Here is a 17,245-nt window from a genome sequence, read left to right on the forward strand (position 1 = left end):
GCACTGAGTTGTGCACAAGTCAATTCCTAAATTTAACACCTGCTTTTGTTTGTTAAAACTGAATCAAGTCTCACCAAACTTTGTTAGGTTCCTTTGAACTTTCTCGGCAACCTTGGCCTGCCTCTCTGCCTTTGACCTGCTGAGGCAAATCCTAGCAAAGAACACTGCTAAGTAAGTTTAAGAAGAATCCCCTGCCCTTCATATCTAAGTCAAGGCCTGCCTTCTAGCAAGAACCCCTCCGTCCTTGATACATAATCAAGCTCTTCTTAGTAATTTTCTATCCACTGACCCACTTACTCTACTCAATGGCTATAAATCTCCATCCGTCTTTGCTGTATTCAGAGGCAATCTCTCTCCCCTAATCCTATTGCAATAATCTGGAATAATTCTGTCTCACCTTTTATTCACAAGTATCAGAATACTTTTTGGAGTACAGATCTACCTCCAAGTGCACAGCTATTAAATCACTATTCCAGGCTTGTGTTATTACCAGCTTTCTTTCTGACGTATACCATCTCAGCCAATCATCAAATGTTTCATCATACACCCCTGGGTCTCACAAAGAGACTCTGCATTTATCAGAGATAACATCCTTTTCTTATTCTAGGCTTGGAATTTCAAGACCATTCTGGGCACCGTCATTTCACCACCCTCTCTGATCATATTGCAGTCCAAAATTATGTGCAGCCTATCTTAGCCATATCTTGTGCCTTCATTCAGCCTTTTCCTTCTGCTTGCTGCCTCTCTAATTCAAGGTTCTGTCAACCAATGTTGGAATCCTTCATTAGCCTACCTATTGGTTCAGTCTTTTCCTACTCTTTCCCTCTTTTAATTCTCCTGTGAAACACCATCAACTTATTTTTCACAAAACAAAACATTAATCCTATCACATCTTAATCAAATACTTATATTGTTTCCCAGTATCTAAAAATGTAGTTCACAAAGGTAGCATGCAAACCTCTGGTTATATATAAAATAACAACACAGTTGGTGAGCATGCATTTTTAGACATTTTATTATGCCATGTTAATTGTTATTTTTAAATTATAATAAATATACTTATTATTTTTATACTTTCTGTGGTTATATTTATAATTATACAGAACCAGGGATCCATGTTCCCACATATTCTACTATAATTCCTGCCTTGTACACTAAAGAACTGTCAACTACTAGAAGTAATAAATTGGTGAATTATTAAGAAGCAAAAGTAATGATGTGCACAGAACATGGCATTCTCATTTTATTATATTGATATATAATATATAATGTCCCTATAACATGGATCCCTGGTTCTGAACCCAAGTTCTGCCTCTTTCATCCATTTACCCTTTGCCAAATTATTTAATATCTTAGACTTCAAATTTCCAATTTGTAGAATTAAATAATTATAGAACCTACCTGACATGGCTGTTATGAGGTAGGACTGAGATACGTGTGTAGGTTAGAATACTGCCCAGCAATTTAATGTTTCTTAAAATTATTATTAGTGATCCTTATGGTTATTATTAATGAGAATCCATCATTTGAATAAGATTTTACATTGTGATCTATTTTCTCTTTCTTTTTTGTTGAACCACCTGGAACCAGGGCTGAAAAAATAGAATTTTAAAATTCAAAGTTTAGGTGGGGAGGTTATAGCTCAAATGGTAGAGTATATGCATGAGGTCCAGGGTTCATTCCCCAGTACCTCCTCTAAAAATAAATAAATAAACCTAATTACCTATCCTTTCCAATTTTTTTTTTATTTTTAAAAAGTGATGGAAAATAACCCATATTGGTATATGGAGAAAGCATTTTCCACAGCATCACACATGAATTTAAGAGAAGTAATTAATAGCACTGCTATACTTTTAAATCACGTTAAGACCAGGACCTTCAGCTTAGTGAAGAGATAAATAGTTCTTACACACAACTTCTCTTTCATCATAAAACTTATTGGCTTTCGCACAGAAGCACTCTCACTTGTAAAAAAAACTTCACTTTTCAAGATGAAATATTCAACATGTGAATTAGCACAAGTCATTTGAACCAACAAGATTACTTTTCACAAAACAAATTCATGTCAAGGAACTACACCTGAGGAGGAGTGAATGTGATTATTGCAAAACTCATGTAGTTAATGCTGTGATAAGAGTTGCATGCATTATGTTATATGACATATATGCTTATTAACTTGTCTGAAAATATTTTAAACATTAAGAAAATCCCTCAAATTATCTTTATAATTTTTGTTTCTTAATTCATGGAAAGTATTAGTGGGAAAAAATCCTTTCCCAAAATTTTGGGGATATTTCCACAATGCATTTATGGAAATACAGACAGCTGTATCAAAACAAGTGTTTGTTGAAAAGTCATTTATATAATTTCATTTTAGAAAAACTTCTAGAATCAAACTCCATCTCAAAAAGTAGATTATTTTTAAGGTTTTATTTTGAAACAATTTTACTTACAGAAGTGTTATAAAGATAGTACAAAGAATTCCTATATGCTTCCCTAATGTTAACATATTTCATAACCATGATGCAAATGTTAAAACTAAGGAATTAACATCAATACACTACTAATAACTAAGCTATAGACTTTACTTAGAGTTCCCCATTTTTTTTTTTATAATTTTATCCAATTCAAGGCAACTACTTGTATTTGATTTTCATTTTCCTTATGTTTTTCCTTTGTGTGTGAGTCAAAACAGTCAACATTCTGCATTCCATGTTGGGTTACCCTGACTTCCTATCTGGTTTTGGGGTGGGGGGTGTTTTTTGGCATGCAGGAAAAATTACCCTTTAAAATGTCAAGTTCTAAGGATTATGTTGAATGCATACAGTCATCTCTCCACAGTGGACTGAATACAATACACAACTGTTCCACAAATCCCCTCATGTTACCCTTCCATTATCATCCCCTCTCCCAAATTTACAGTATCAAGCAACAACTGTTCCTGTAAATTTGCCTTTTCTAGATTCCATTCCTATGAATGGACTCATACACTAGGTCACAATTTTTTGAAGTATAATTAACTTATAATATTATATTAGTTTCAAGTATACATAGTGATCAGATATTTTTTACAAATTATGCAACATGCAAAGTTATTACACTATTATTGACCATATTCCCTGTGCTGAACTTTATATCTCTGTGACTTAATAATTTATTTTATAACTGGTAGTAATAAGTTAATAATAAGTTATAAGGTAATAATAAGGTTTTTGGGGTTTTTTTGTTGTTGTTGTTTTGTTTTGTTTTTATTTGGAGCTCTTGGCTCAAGATTGACTGCTTCCTTCCTTTATTTTTTGTTTCCCAGGATGCTGTCCTCCTGGACCGGGCGGAGCCCTAGTCATGCTGTTTTGTGTGGGTAGGGGCTGTGCCCTGTTGAACTCCTCGGTGGTAAGGCTGCACAGCCTAAGGTGGCCCTGGTCATGTTTGGAGATGACCCTTGAGGGCCCTTGTCCACTCAGGGTCACTGAACAGGCCCCAGTCAGTGGCCGGTCTCCTAGGTGTGGCGGCATCACGACCACATACTTCATGCCCGACTCCTGCAGGATTTTGTGCATCCGAATGTGGTCATCGTTCACATCTCACAGTCTTGGGGTCACCTTGGAAGGGTCCCACAATAGGAAGGCCGAGGCTCAGGCCACAACCTTGTCCATGCCGTGGGCCTTCATGGCGGCCACAATGTTCCGGGCACCCTCGGACATTACCTGTACAGGACATTGCCGGTGCCCAGCAGCATGATGACAGCATCATGCCCAGCCACGGTCTTGTCCACAATTGCTGCCTGCTGATTGTCGCCCACTGCCACGTGGTCCGGCTGTGGCCCCTCTGAGGGCAGCCTGGAGGTGTCTTGCACCAGCACTGTCACCTCATAACCTGCTTGCCCGACCTGCGCCAGGGTGGTGAGCCTGGTTTTGCCGGTTCTTGACGGCCATGCTGCGGGTCACTGGGGCTCAAGGCTGCAGAGTCGCAGGACACACGGGAACCGACTGGCTGCTGGGTAGTTAGTGCCTCTTAATCCCCTTCACCTATTTCACCTGTTCCCCCGCTCCCATCCTCTCTGGGATCCTTGTATCTGTAAGCCTGTTTCTGTTTTGTTATATGTGTTCATTTGTTCTGTTTTTTAAATTTCATGTGTAAGTGAAAGCATACAGTATTTGTCTTTTCTGTCTGACTTAATTCATTTAATATAATACCCTCTAGATCCACCCATGTTGTCCAAAATGGCAAGATTTCATATCCCTTTATAGCTGAATAATATTCCATTGCATATATACTTCAAGTCTTTTTTATCCATTTATCTGTCATGGACAATTAGGTTGTTTTCATTTCTTGGCTTTTGTAAATAAGGCTGCAATGAATGATATTGGGCAGTATACATCTTTTTGAATTAGTGTTTTTGTTTTCTTGGGATGAATACTCAGGAGTAGAATTGCTGAATAATATGATAGCATTATTTTGCATTTGAGGGGGAAACTCCATACTGTTTTCTACTTCTTGTATTGATCATTTTATCACTGTATAATGCCCTTCTTTGTTCTTTGCTGTAGACTTTGTTTTAAAGTCTACTTTGTCGTGAGTATTGCTATCCCAGCTTCCTTTTCATTTTCATTTGCACGGATTATCTTTTTCCATCCCCTCACTTTCCGTCCATGTGTCTTTAAGTCTGAAGTGAGTCTCTTGTAGGCAGCATATGCACGGGTGCTGTTGTTGGGTTTTAATCCAACCAGCCACCCTATGTATTTTGATTAGAGCATTTAGTTCATTGACATTTAAAGTACATATTGACAGTTATACACTTACTGACATTTTGTTATTTGTTTTCCAGTTGTTTTTGTAGTTCTTCTCTGTTCTTTTCTTTTTTCAGTCTCTTCTCTTGTGGTTTGATGATTTTATTTAGTGCTATGCTTATGTGCTTTGCTCTCAATTTTTTGTGTATCTTTTGTAGGTGGATTTCAATTTGTGGATATCATGGGCTTTATATATATATTGATCTATGATTATATGTACTTGTTTTAAACTGATATAGTCATTTAAGTTCAAACACATTCTAAAAGATACACATTTTTATCCCCCCACCCAAGTTTTGTGTTTTTGATGTCATATTTTACATTTTCATGTCTATCCCTTAAATGTTTACTGTAGTTACAGTTGATTTTACAATTTTTGTCTTTTAATTTATTTAAGTGGTAGGTCCATAACCTTTGCTATATATTTGCCTTTACTAGTGGGATATTTTCTTTCCTATAATTTTTTTTTTCATTGAGGTACAGCTGATTTACAATGTTGTGCTATTTTCTGATGTACACCATAGTGATTCAGTTATACATATAGATATTCTTTTTCATATTATTTTTCATTAGAGATTATTAAAAGCTATTGAATATAGTTCCCTGTGCTATATAGTAGCACCTTGTTGTTTATCTGTTCTGTATATAGTAGTTTGTATTGGCTAATCCCAAACTCCTAATTTATCCCTCCTCCCCTTTCCCCTTTGGTAACCATAAATTTGTTTTCTATGTCTGTGAGTCTGTTTCTATTTTGCAAATAATTTCATTTGTGTAATTTTCCTATAAATTCTTACTTCTTATTGTAGCCTTTTCTTTTCCAGTTAAAGAATACCCTTTATTGCTTCTTATAAGGTTATTTTAGTATTGGTAAACTACTTTAGTTTTTCCTTGCCTGAGAAATCCTTCTCTGTCCTTCAATTTTGAGTGATAAAATTGCTGTGTAGTGTATTCTAGATTGTAAGATTTTTCTCTTTCAGCTCTTTAAATATATTATGTCACTCCCTTCTGGCCTGAAAGGTTGCTGCAAAAAAATCAGCTGACAGCCATATGGGGGTTCTTTTGTATGTTACTCTATGTATTTCTCTTGCTACCTTTAGATTTCTCTCTATCTTTAACTTTTGCCATTTTAATTATGATACATGTTGGTGTGGGTTGATTCAGGTTCATTTTGTTTACAGCTCATTGTGCTTTCTGCACCTGGGAATCTTCTTTAAGCAGCAGGAAGTTTTCATTCATAATTTTATAAAATATATTTTGTACACCTTTTTTTCTTTCTTCTCTGGGATGCTTATAATGCAAATGTTTGTATGCTTGATGTTGTCCCAGTCGTCCCTTAAACTATTCTCATTTTTTAATTTGTTTTTTCTTTTTGTTGTTCTGATTGGGTGACTTTCATGATTCCATCTTCCGTATCACTTACACATTCTTCTGTATCACCTAGTCTGCTGTTAATTCCATTTAATGTATTTTTCATTTCAATTATTATATTCTTCAGCTTGGAGTGGTTCTTTTTTATATTTCCTAGTTCTTAGTAAAAATTCTCACTGTGTTCATCTATTCTTTTCCCAAGTTCAGTTAGCATTCATATTACTACTGCTGTGAACATTATCTGCTAAAGTATTTATCTCTGTTTCATTAGGTTTTCCTTTTATAGGTTTTTTTCTTGTTCTTTCATTTAAAACATATTCCACTATCTTCTCATTTTGTTCAAAAATCTCCATATCTATGAAATTAGGTGAACAGTTACCTATCTCAGTCTTGAAGAGATGTCCTTGTGTGACAGCATCCCTATACAGTCTGCAGGTGACTAATGGCTTTGGTGGGAGAGTTGGATCTGAAGTGAACATGGGTCATATCTTTGCCTAGGATGTACTAGCAGCTACCACATTGGGGAGGTAAGGCTGGAGGTGGAGGGGCTAGAGTCAGAGACATGTGTGAGCCAGGAATTCTCCAGTCTTTAATGGTACTCATCATTCTATTGAGGGTGTTGGGAGGGCCCAAGGTGTTGGATCAGAAGCCCTGAGGATTGCGTCTGAGCTGGTTTCATTACAAGTGTATGCACACTCCTTGGCAATGGCACTTCTATCTTATTGGAGAGCAGTACTAGGAGTGAGAGTGGCTAGAGTGGGTTCCCAGTATGGACAGGGGTATGTACTAGGTCAGTTGTGAGAAACCAGCTAAAGCCCTAGTCAGTTTTCAGTCTGCTTTCTCTGTTCTTAGGAGTAGGCAAGCATATGTGCATGCTCTTCACAAGTGGAGTCTTGGTTTCTTACAGTCCTCATGTAAGTCCCTCTGGTTTTTAAACCAGCTAAGGGGACTCATCTTCCCAGTGTCAGACCCCAATATGTGATAGAACCTCTCACTCCCCAATGGAGGAACTGCGAGACTGTAATACCCACCTCCTCTTCGATGACCCTGCTAAGGTGTGGGTCCCAACCTGATCACTTCTCCTCATACCAAACTCCCTATCAATCTTTTTTACAGTCTTGGTTGTTGAAGAGATTTTCTGTAGTTCTCAAGGGTGATTTTGGCAAAAGTTGCTCCATGTATAGATATATTTTGAAGTGTTGGTTGGGGAGGTAAATTCAGCACACTTCTACTATGCCATCTTGATTGCTATTCCATACTGCTTTCCCCAGTGTCTGTACCAATTTACATTTCCACCAATAGTGCGTGAAGTTTCCCTTTTCTATGCAACCTTGCCAACACTTGTTATTTGTTGTTTTTATAATAGCCATTCTGACAGCTGTGAAGCGATCTCATTGTGCTTTTGATTTGCATTTCCCTGATGATTTGTGATAATGAGCATTTCTTCATATGCCCGTTGGCCATCTGTATGTCTTCTTTATAAAAAAATTCTTATTCACGTCCTGGCCAATTATTTAATCAGGTTTGCTTTTTTGATATTGAGTTGTATGAATTCTTTATGTATTTAGATATTAAACCCTTATGAGACATATTCTTTGCAAATAGCTTCTCCCATTTTGTAGATTGCCTCTTAATTTGTTGATGGTTTTCATCACTGTGCAAAAACTTTTAATTTTGATTTCATCCTATTTCTTTATTTTTCCTTTTGTTTCCATGACTGAAGACAAAGATCCAAAAACAGATTGCTAAGACTGACATTAAAGAGCATATTGCCTACATTTTCTCCTAGAAAGTTAATGATTTTCAGGTCTGATATTTAAGCCTTTAATTCATTCTGAGTTTATTTTTGCATATGGTGTGAAAAAATATTCTCTTTTCATTCTTTTACACTTAGCTGTCCAGTTTTCCCCAAACCAATTATTGAAGAAATGGTCTTTCTTCTATTGTATATTCATGCCTCCTTTGTTGTAGATTAATTGATCAAATGTGCCTGGGCTTATTTCTGGGCTTTCTGTTTTATTCCATTGATATATGTGTTGATTTTTTGCCAGGGCCACACTGTTTTGATTATTATAGCTTTGTAGTATATTTGAAGTCAGTGTGATAGTTCCTGCTTAGTTCTTTCTAAAGATAGCAATGGCTGTTCTGGGTCTTTTTTGGTTCCAAACAATAGTAGGATTATCTGTTCTAGTTCTGTAAAAAAAATGCCATTGGGATTTTGATAAGGATTGAATTGAATATGTGGATCTCTTTGGGTAGTATGGACATTTTTAACAATATTTATTTTCCAATCTGTAAGCACTTGTATATTTCCACTTATTTGTGTATTATTCCATTTCTTTCATCAATGTCTAATAGTTTTCAGAGTATTAGTTTTCACCTCCTTGGTTAAATTTATTCCAAAATGTATTTTATTCATTTGTATTTGATTGTAAATGAAGTTGTTTTCTCAATTTCTATTTCTGGTAAATTATTTTTAGTGTATATAAATACAACAGACTTTTGTATATTAATTTTGTATCCTGCAACTTTACTGAATTTATTTATTAGTTGTAATAGTTTTGGGTGGAGTCTTTCATGTCTTTTATGTGTAGTATCATTTCATATGCAAATAGTTTTACTTCTTCCTTTGCAATTTGAATGTTCTTTATTTATTTTTGTTACCTAATTTCTGTGGTTAGGGTTTCCAATACTTTATCGAACAAAAGTGGAAAAAGTAGATAACCTTGTTGCATCCCAAGATCCTAAGTTTTGATCTGAGAGGAAATGCTTTCAGCTTTTTACCATTGAGTATAATGTTAGCTATGGGTTTGTCATAAATGACCTTGATTATGTTGAGGTATGTTCCCCTTATAAACACTTTACAGAGAGTTTCTATCATGAATAGATGTTGAATTTTGTCAAATGCCTTTTCTGCTTCTATTGAGATGGTCATGCAAAATTTTCCTTTGTTTTGTTAATGTAGTATATTGTGTTAATTGATTTGTGGGTATTGAACCATCCTTGCATGCATGAAATACGTCCCACTTAATCATGGTGTATGATCCTATTAATATGTTGTTGAATTTTGTTTCCTAATATTTTGCTTAGGATTTTTCATCTATGTTCATCAGGGATAGTGCTCTGTATTTTTTTGTTGTTGTTGTTGTTTGTTTGTTTGTTTGTTTGTTTTGGTAATGTCTTTACCTGGTTTTAGTATTAGGGCAAGTTTGGCCTCATAGAATGAGTTTGGAAATGTTCTTGCCTCTTCAATTTTTTGGAATAGCTTGAAAAGATAGGTATTAACTCTTCTTTGAATGTTTAGTAGAATTTACCTGTGAAGACATCTGGTCTTGTGCCTTTGTTTTTTTGTTTGTTTGTTTTGTTTTGTTTTGTTTTCATTACTGATTCAATTTTATTAGTGGTAATTGTTTTGTTCATATTTTCTATTTCTTCCTGATTCAGTCTTAGAAAATGTTATCTTTCTAGGAATTTATCCATTTCTTCTTGGTTGTCCAATTTTCTTGATGTATAATTGCTTATAGTAATCTCATATGATTATTTGTATTTCTGTGATATCATTGTAACTTCTCTTTCATTTCTAATTTCATTTTTTGGAGATCTCTCTCTTTTTGAGCTTTATTTTTGGGGCCCTCTCTTCTTCATTTGTTTGGCTAACAATTTTGTTTTATTTATTCTTTCAAAAATCAAGCTCTTAGTTTCATTGATCTTTTCTTTTTTTAAAACGTATCTAGTCCATTTGTTTTTACTCTAATATTATTATTTTCTTCTTTCTACCAACTGTGGGTTTTGTTCAAAACCTTTAGGTGTAAAGTTAAGCTGTTTATTTGAGATTTTTCTTGTTTTTTGAGGTAGGGCTGTATCACTATGAAGTTCCTGCTTTGAACTGCTAGATGTTTGGGGGGCCTGTTTCTAAGATGGAAATCTCAAAAGTTGAGGAGCCAGAAGTTGGTTTCAAACTCTTTACCCTTTAGGAAGAAAATGGGAGTTGTGAGTTCCCTTCTGATTATATACTGCTGTGCTGGGTGAGATTTATGATGATGAGAGTGTGTTTCAGCCTTTTCTACCTGAAAGCCTGGGTATTTTCTCATTTGCTTGATATGCAGGAGTCACTCAGCTAGTTTCTGAATTTCTTTCAGAGGGAATTTCTCCATATATAGCTGTTCATTCAGTGTTTTGTGGGGGGAGATGAGTTCAGGAGCTTCCCATGTTGCCATCTTGGACTAGAACCTCAAAAAGTTATCTTATATGAGTTAAGAGAGTTGACCTTTGTTCCTGGTTCAGTTGCTAACTAGTTATATAGGTTGAAGCATATCACTAAACCCCTTAGTCCATCTTCTCATCTATAAAATAAAATTTGTGAAAGGATTTATATCCAATGTTAAAAATTCTGTGATTTTGAATGATAGAATTTGAACCTAAGAAAATTTTCTTTGTAAGTGAAGATATCTTCCACTGGGAATTGGAGCTAACTAAAATAATAAAATTGGAAAAACAAAGGGTAACCTCATAGAATAGCCCAAACATGTTTTTTAAAAAATTAAAGTAGCCTTTGGAAACTCTTAATAGCATATTTATAGACTAAATTTTTGAATTAGTTAAATAAGAAAGTGAAACAATAGGAAGATTTTTGTTAAAGACTATGTAAATGAGTTTCAATCCAAGTTAGATGATTTTGGATACAACCAACTCAATAATAAATAGTAAGAGTTGTAGAAAGGGTTACTTATAAAAAATTACAAAAAGAGAATGTCACAAAGACTTGCATTGAAGAGTTGTGATCAGCATAAAGGTACAATTGTCTGGAAACAAAACTCAAGAATGCCCAAAGTGCACATAATACACTAGATTAAAAAAAAAAATCAACTGTGAGGGTAAGGGACCCTAGATGTGAAACATGGGGTACATTTATCCCATTGGTGTAGCTGGCAAAGTGCACCCCTTGTAGAGTGACTCCAATAATTACTGATTATGGTCAAGTCATTTTAACAAGTCACACTTACAGCCATATCCTTGTTACAAATCTGTGATAATATTAAAATCTCAACAGAGTGGACATAAATTTTCTCACCTTTGTTGAGTAAGTAAATAGCTAAACTTGAAAGGAAGAATTTAATTAAATCCATATTTGATTGTGCCAGCTTTAGAGAGATTATTTTAACTATTACAGTGCTCATTTGTGTGCTCGTTGTGTTACTTAAGTTTTTTGAACATTTAGGAGAATGACATTTTAGGCTCATGTTTTTAATTTAAAATACTGAAGAGAATTTGATTAATTAGAAGTTTGAAAATGTTACTTCAGTAATTAAAAACATTTGATTTGTTGTATTATGTGTCTGATCAATTGTGCATTAATTATAAAACTAATAATGATAATTATTCTCATTCTTGAATAATTATAGTTAGTAAAACACCATAATAATTAAAAAGCAGTAATAATTGCCAATGCAACCAGCATAGAAGCAGTACTACACCCAAAACTGAATGACTTTAGAACGGCAATAACTATAAAAAATAAATAAAAATTACAGTAATTATAAGGAGGGAATATATATTTAAAATTCTTCCAAAAATAATTGTGAAGAGGATACATTATATTTAACTACTTATTTGAAGCATCCATACAATTACATCTAAGAACAAGTATCATTTGTTCATTGTTGATGCATATAAACATTTAGGTAATTATTGTTAATATATCCTTGTGAAATCTGTGATAAAGTTGGTTGAGAAGGTCATTTTGACAAGATCTAAGAAGAGATTTGGTGGAGAGAAGATACCCTTAAGTTGAAAATTTCCTAATACTTTTCAGTCTTTCTCTTTCAGTTATGACCAAAGGTAGATTTCCCCAATATGCATTCTGTCAACTGACATAATTTAAAAACAAGTGAAGTTATTGATGATGATGATAATGATTGTACTGTTACTAGTTTAGGCCTTGGACTTCTCTGACTGAGTGTCTAAAAGTATCTTTCTTCTAAGATATATAGCTATATTTGCACAAACTTTTGTTTAGCTGAAGACAAGTAGGCAATTTGAAGCCTAGATGTTTGACATTTCAAAGGCACATAATCCAACCAGACAGGAGTAAAGAAAGGAAAAACTGAGCTTGTTACATTTACCATTTGTCCTACTTGCATATAGAACTTTATTGTTACTTTGCGTTTATTATGTCTATGCCTTTCAAGTACACTCTGAAGCTAAGTGTACATAACATTAAGTCAAATACTGATAGAAGAAAAATTGCTTTCCCTAAACAAATTCATTATAGACAATGGAAAATCAATCCCCAAATGGATTGTGATTTGCTGTTCAGTTTGCTGTGATAGTTACAGCATTGCTGTTGGTGTACAAATACACAGATTATAGCAGGTCATCACATCTTTCTATACACCAACACTCTCCACCTTGTTTGTCTCTTGCAAATGTTCTATTGACTTAAATAGGGCTAAGGAATTTGGGACTATATTTTCTTCTTTGAGTTATGGAATTAGTTATGAAAACATTCACTTCACGAGGAAGGGAAAGAGACTCACTTAGCTATATCTGCAAGTTTAATCACATGGTTAATTAATGGAAAAGTCAATCAGAAAAAACAATGCAAGAGTTTCCCAAGCCACCTCTATGATATGGAAAACCTGCCAGCAACATCTGGAAAGTTTTGCATGTGGATTTTTACTGGTTTATGCTCCAGTCCTCAGTTCATCTTAATGATATTGCAGTCAAGGATACTCTGTGTTCAGTTCCCAGGCCTCATATTCAGCTATAAAGAGAACATGGCACACTCCTTTTATTCACAAGGCCAAGTGGCTGTCCATTTGCCTTATGACATTCAAGGTGTCTATCAGGGAAACAAAGAAGACTGGTCTCATTCTTGTGGAAATACTTAAAAATATTTAAATACAAACTGATATTTTGTTAGAATTTTGCTTCCATAGGTGACAAGTGGGGATGAAGAAAGAAAAAGTAATAAATTACAAAATATACACATCCTTTGAAGGACAATGAACCATGGTCTTTCTGACTTTCCCTTCCTAAAATACTTGAAGAATATAACTTCAAATTTCCCAGGGAAGTCATACCCAATAACCATTGAGATAAGATCTATTTATTACATGTTTACTTTTTAAATTTATAAACAGAATATCGAGCCCCTAGTATTTCTCTAATTATCAACTTTTATATTGCCAAATCACACCCATTTTTCTATATTATGTCAAAAGTGTATGTTAGTTGGCACAGAAATGGAACTGTGCTGTGCAGATGAATATATCTCACCATCTTTACAAATTATAGATTAAGACCTTTTAGTTTTGATGCATAAAGGTAAAATAATTATAAAATACATTATATCAAGAATAATAATTATTGTTTAGGTAATAATAATTTTCAAAGGGGAATAATCAACTAAAGAAAAGAAATAGAGGATTGGATTTTCCTGAAAAAGGAAATATTTTTCCCCAATGGATTCTGATAGTGAGATTATATGACAACCACAACATATTTGTTATACTTGCTAAAACCACATGATAATCTCAATAGATGCTGAAAAAGCATTTGTTAAAATTCAACACCCATTTATGATAAAAAACTCTCACCAAGTGGTTAGAGAAGGAACATATCTCAACATAATAAAAGCTATATATGATAAACCTACAGACAGCATAGTACTCAAAGGTGAAAAACTCAAACGCTTCCCATAAAATCTGGGACAAGACAAGGCCGCCCACTATCACCACTCCTATTCAGCATAGTCTTGGAAGTCCTAGCCACAGCAATCAGGCAAAAGAGAGAAATAAAAGGGATCCAAGTTGCAAAAGAAGAGGTAAAAGTGACAATATACACAGATGACATGATACTATATATAGAAAACCCTAAAAGGTCCACACAAAAACTACTAGAGCTGATCGAAGAATTCAGCAAGGTAGTAGGTTACAAGATTAACATACAAAAATCAGTTGCATTTCTTTACACTGGTGATAAATCAACAGGAAAAGAAAGCAAAGAAACTATCCCCTTTAAAATAGCACCCAAAGTAATAAAATACCTAGGAATAAATCTAACCAAGGAGATGAAAGAATTATACATCAAAAATTATAAACCATTGATGAAAGAAATTAAAGAAGACTTAAAAAAAGGGAAGGATATCCCATGCTCCTGGATTGGAAGAATCAATAGTGTTAAAATGGTCACACTGCTCAAGGCAGTCTACAGATTTAATGCAATCCCTATCAAATTACCTAGCGCATATTTCACAGAACTAGAACAAATCATAATAAAACTTACGTAGAACCATAAAAAACCTAGAATTGCCAAAGCATTACTGAAGAAAATGAAAGAGACTGGAGGAATAACTCTCCAAGACTTCAGGCAATACTATACAGCTACAGTCATCAAGACAGCATGGTATTGGTACAAAAACAGACATATGGACCAATGGAACAAAATAGAGAGCCCATAAATGAACCCACAAACTTTTGGTCAACTAATCCTCGACAAAGCAGGCAAGAACACACAACGGAATAAAGACAGTCTCTTCAGCAAATGATGTCGGGAAAACTGGACATCAGCATGGAAATCAATGAAGCTAGAACACTCGCTTATACCATACACAAAAATAAACTCAAAATGGATCAAAGTCTTGAACATAAGACAAGATACAGTAAACCTCCTAGAAGAAAATATAGGCAAAACATTATCTGACATATATCTCAAAAATGTTCTCCTAGGGCAGTCTACCCAAGCAATAGAAATAAAAGCAAGAATAAACAAATAGAACCTAATTAAACTTACAAGCTTCTGCACAGCAAAGGAAACCATAAGCCAAACAAAACGACAACCTACGGAATGGGAGAATATGTTTGCAAACGATGAAACCAACAAAGGCTTGATCTCCAGAATATATAAGCAGCTCATATGACTTAATAAGAAAAAACCAAACAACCCAATCCAAAAATGGGCAGAAGACCTAAACAAGAAATTCTCCAAGGAAGACATACAAATGACCAGTAGGCATATGAAAAAATGCTCAATATCACTAATTATCAGAGAAACGCAAATCAAAACTACGATGAGGTATCACCTCATACCAGTCAGAACGGCCATCATTCAAAAGTTCACAAATGACAAATGCTGGAGAGGCTGTGGAGAAAAGGGAACCCTCCTACACTGCTGGTGGGAATGTAGTTTGGTGCAGCCACTGTGGAAAACAATATGAAGATTCCTCAAAAGACTAGGAATAGACTTACCATATGACCCAGGAATCCCACTCCTGGGCATATATCCAGAAGGATCCCTACTTCAAAAAGACACTTGCCCCCCAGTGTTCATAGCAGCACTATTTACAATAGCCAAGACATGGAAACAGCCTATATGTCCATCAATAGGTGACTGGATAAAGAAGATGTGGTATATTTACACAATGGAATGCTATTCAGCCATAAAAACCAGCAACATAATGCCATTTGCAGCAACATGGGTGTCCCTGGAGAATGTCATTCTAAGTGAAGTAAGCCAGAAAGAGAAAGAAAAAATACCATATGAGATTGCTCATATGTGGAATCAAAAAACAAAAAATGAACATAAATACAAAACAGAAACATACTCATAGACATAGAATACAAACTTGTGGTTGCAAAGGGGGAGTGGAGTGGGAAGGGACAGATTGGGGGTTCAAAATTTGTAGATACTGACTGGCATATGTAGAATAGATAAACAAGATTATACTGTATAGCACAGGAAAATATATACAAGATCTTGTGATAGCACACAGAAAAAAAATGTGACAATGAATATATGTAAGTTCATGTATAACTGAAAAATTGTGCTCTACACTGGAATTTGACACAGCACTGTAAAATGACTATAACTCAATAAAAAAATGTTAAAATACAATGGACAGTGAAAGTCAGGTCCTTGGAGTTTACAAAGCATAGAAACTCAGAGGGCCTTTGGCTGTTACTTGTTGGTGGCTAATTGTCCCATTACGCAGCAATGATGTTCTTCAAATATTCTTGATATTCCTAATTGATTATTTCTTTATGTACTTTTAAAAATTCTACAAATCAATTAAAATATTAGTTGTCAGATTATCTAGCAAAAATTTTTGTATAAAAATTTTATTATCTAGAGTACATAGGTTTGATAAAAAGTCTTGCTCCGGGAAGTGCCTTACAAAAAGTCAGAGGCCACCTGGAAGCCTTGAACTCACATTAAGGTTTGAAATTCATCTCAATTCTCTTTGTAAGGAATTAAAAGTTTCACTGAAGTCAGTTCTGCCTTGAAGATATCAAACTAATTTTCCAGTAACCCTCTAAAACTTCTATGTTTATTCAAACTGTTTAATATTTTATTATCACTCAACTGCTTTCTGTCCTAAAACTTTACATGCAAAAAGAATACAACACAGACATTTTATTGAAAGTTTAATATTTCAAAACAGATTATAATAAGATATAATTTATTAGTTCTGATTAACATTTTTGAAGTGTCTGACATTCACAATGAACGAGTGCTAATGATACAAAAACAGACATACACGTTCCTATATTTAAGAGACATCTTGGAATTTATTTTAAATAGACATATAAATATAATTTTAGTAGACTATATAGGATGTAATATAGAGGAGAAAAGATCCAAAAGATTTGGATTAATTGCATTATACACACACATACATTCATTCATTCAATAATACAAGAATACATTAATGGAAGGTTTAAGCAATATTATGTATTTTCAGGTTAACATTGTAAATAGCATTATAGTTTCTACCTCTTAGGTTTCAGTGAAAGGAAATCAACAGGAGGCTCAGCGAAGATTTCCATTTCAGTTTTAAAGGCAAAAAATCATGCTTACTTGAAAGTAAGTTATTTGTTCTGGGAATTCTTCTCTTACTAGTTTCAAATAGACGTTGATACAAACTTCTCTTAGACATCTTTGAGAATCTCTCCTACTTCTTGGGTAGGTTTCAGATATCTTTTAAAACACTAGTAGTAAAAAGAGAGTATGTTTCACATGTGACTGCAAATAACTTTGAATCCCAGAAGTGACTATCCATGCTTTCATATAATCAATAGAGCCTTCCTCAC

The 17,245-nt window shown here is 34.4% G+C and overlaps 1 pseudogene; it reads right to left on the bottom strand.

Annotated features, from left to right (window-relative positions):
* Window positions 1-3,266: 3,266 nt before the first annotated feature.
* LOC105088015 (flavin reductase (NADPH)-like) overlaps window positions 3,267-17,245 on the bottom strand; it is a 32,359-nt pseudogene continuing 18,380 nt past the window's right edge.

This window comes from Camelus dromedarius, chromosome 13 (assembly GCF_036321535.1).
Source record: "Camelus dromedarius isolate mCamDro1 chromosome 13, mCamDro1.pat, whole genome shotgun sequence".
Classification (NCBI taxonomy): Eukaryota; Metazoa; Chordata; class Mammalia; order Artiodactyla; family Camelidae; genus Camelus; species Camelus dromedarius.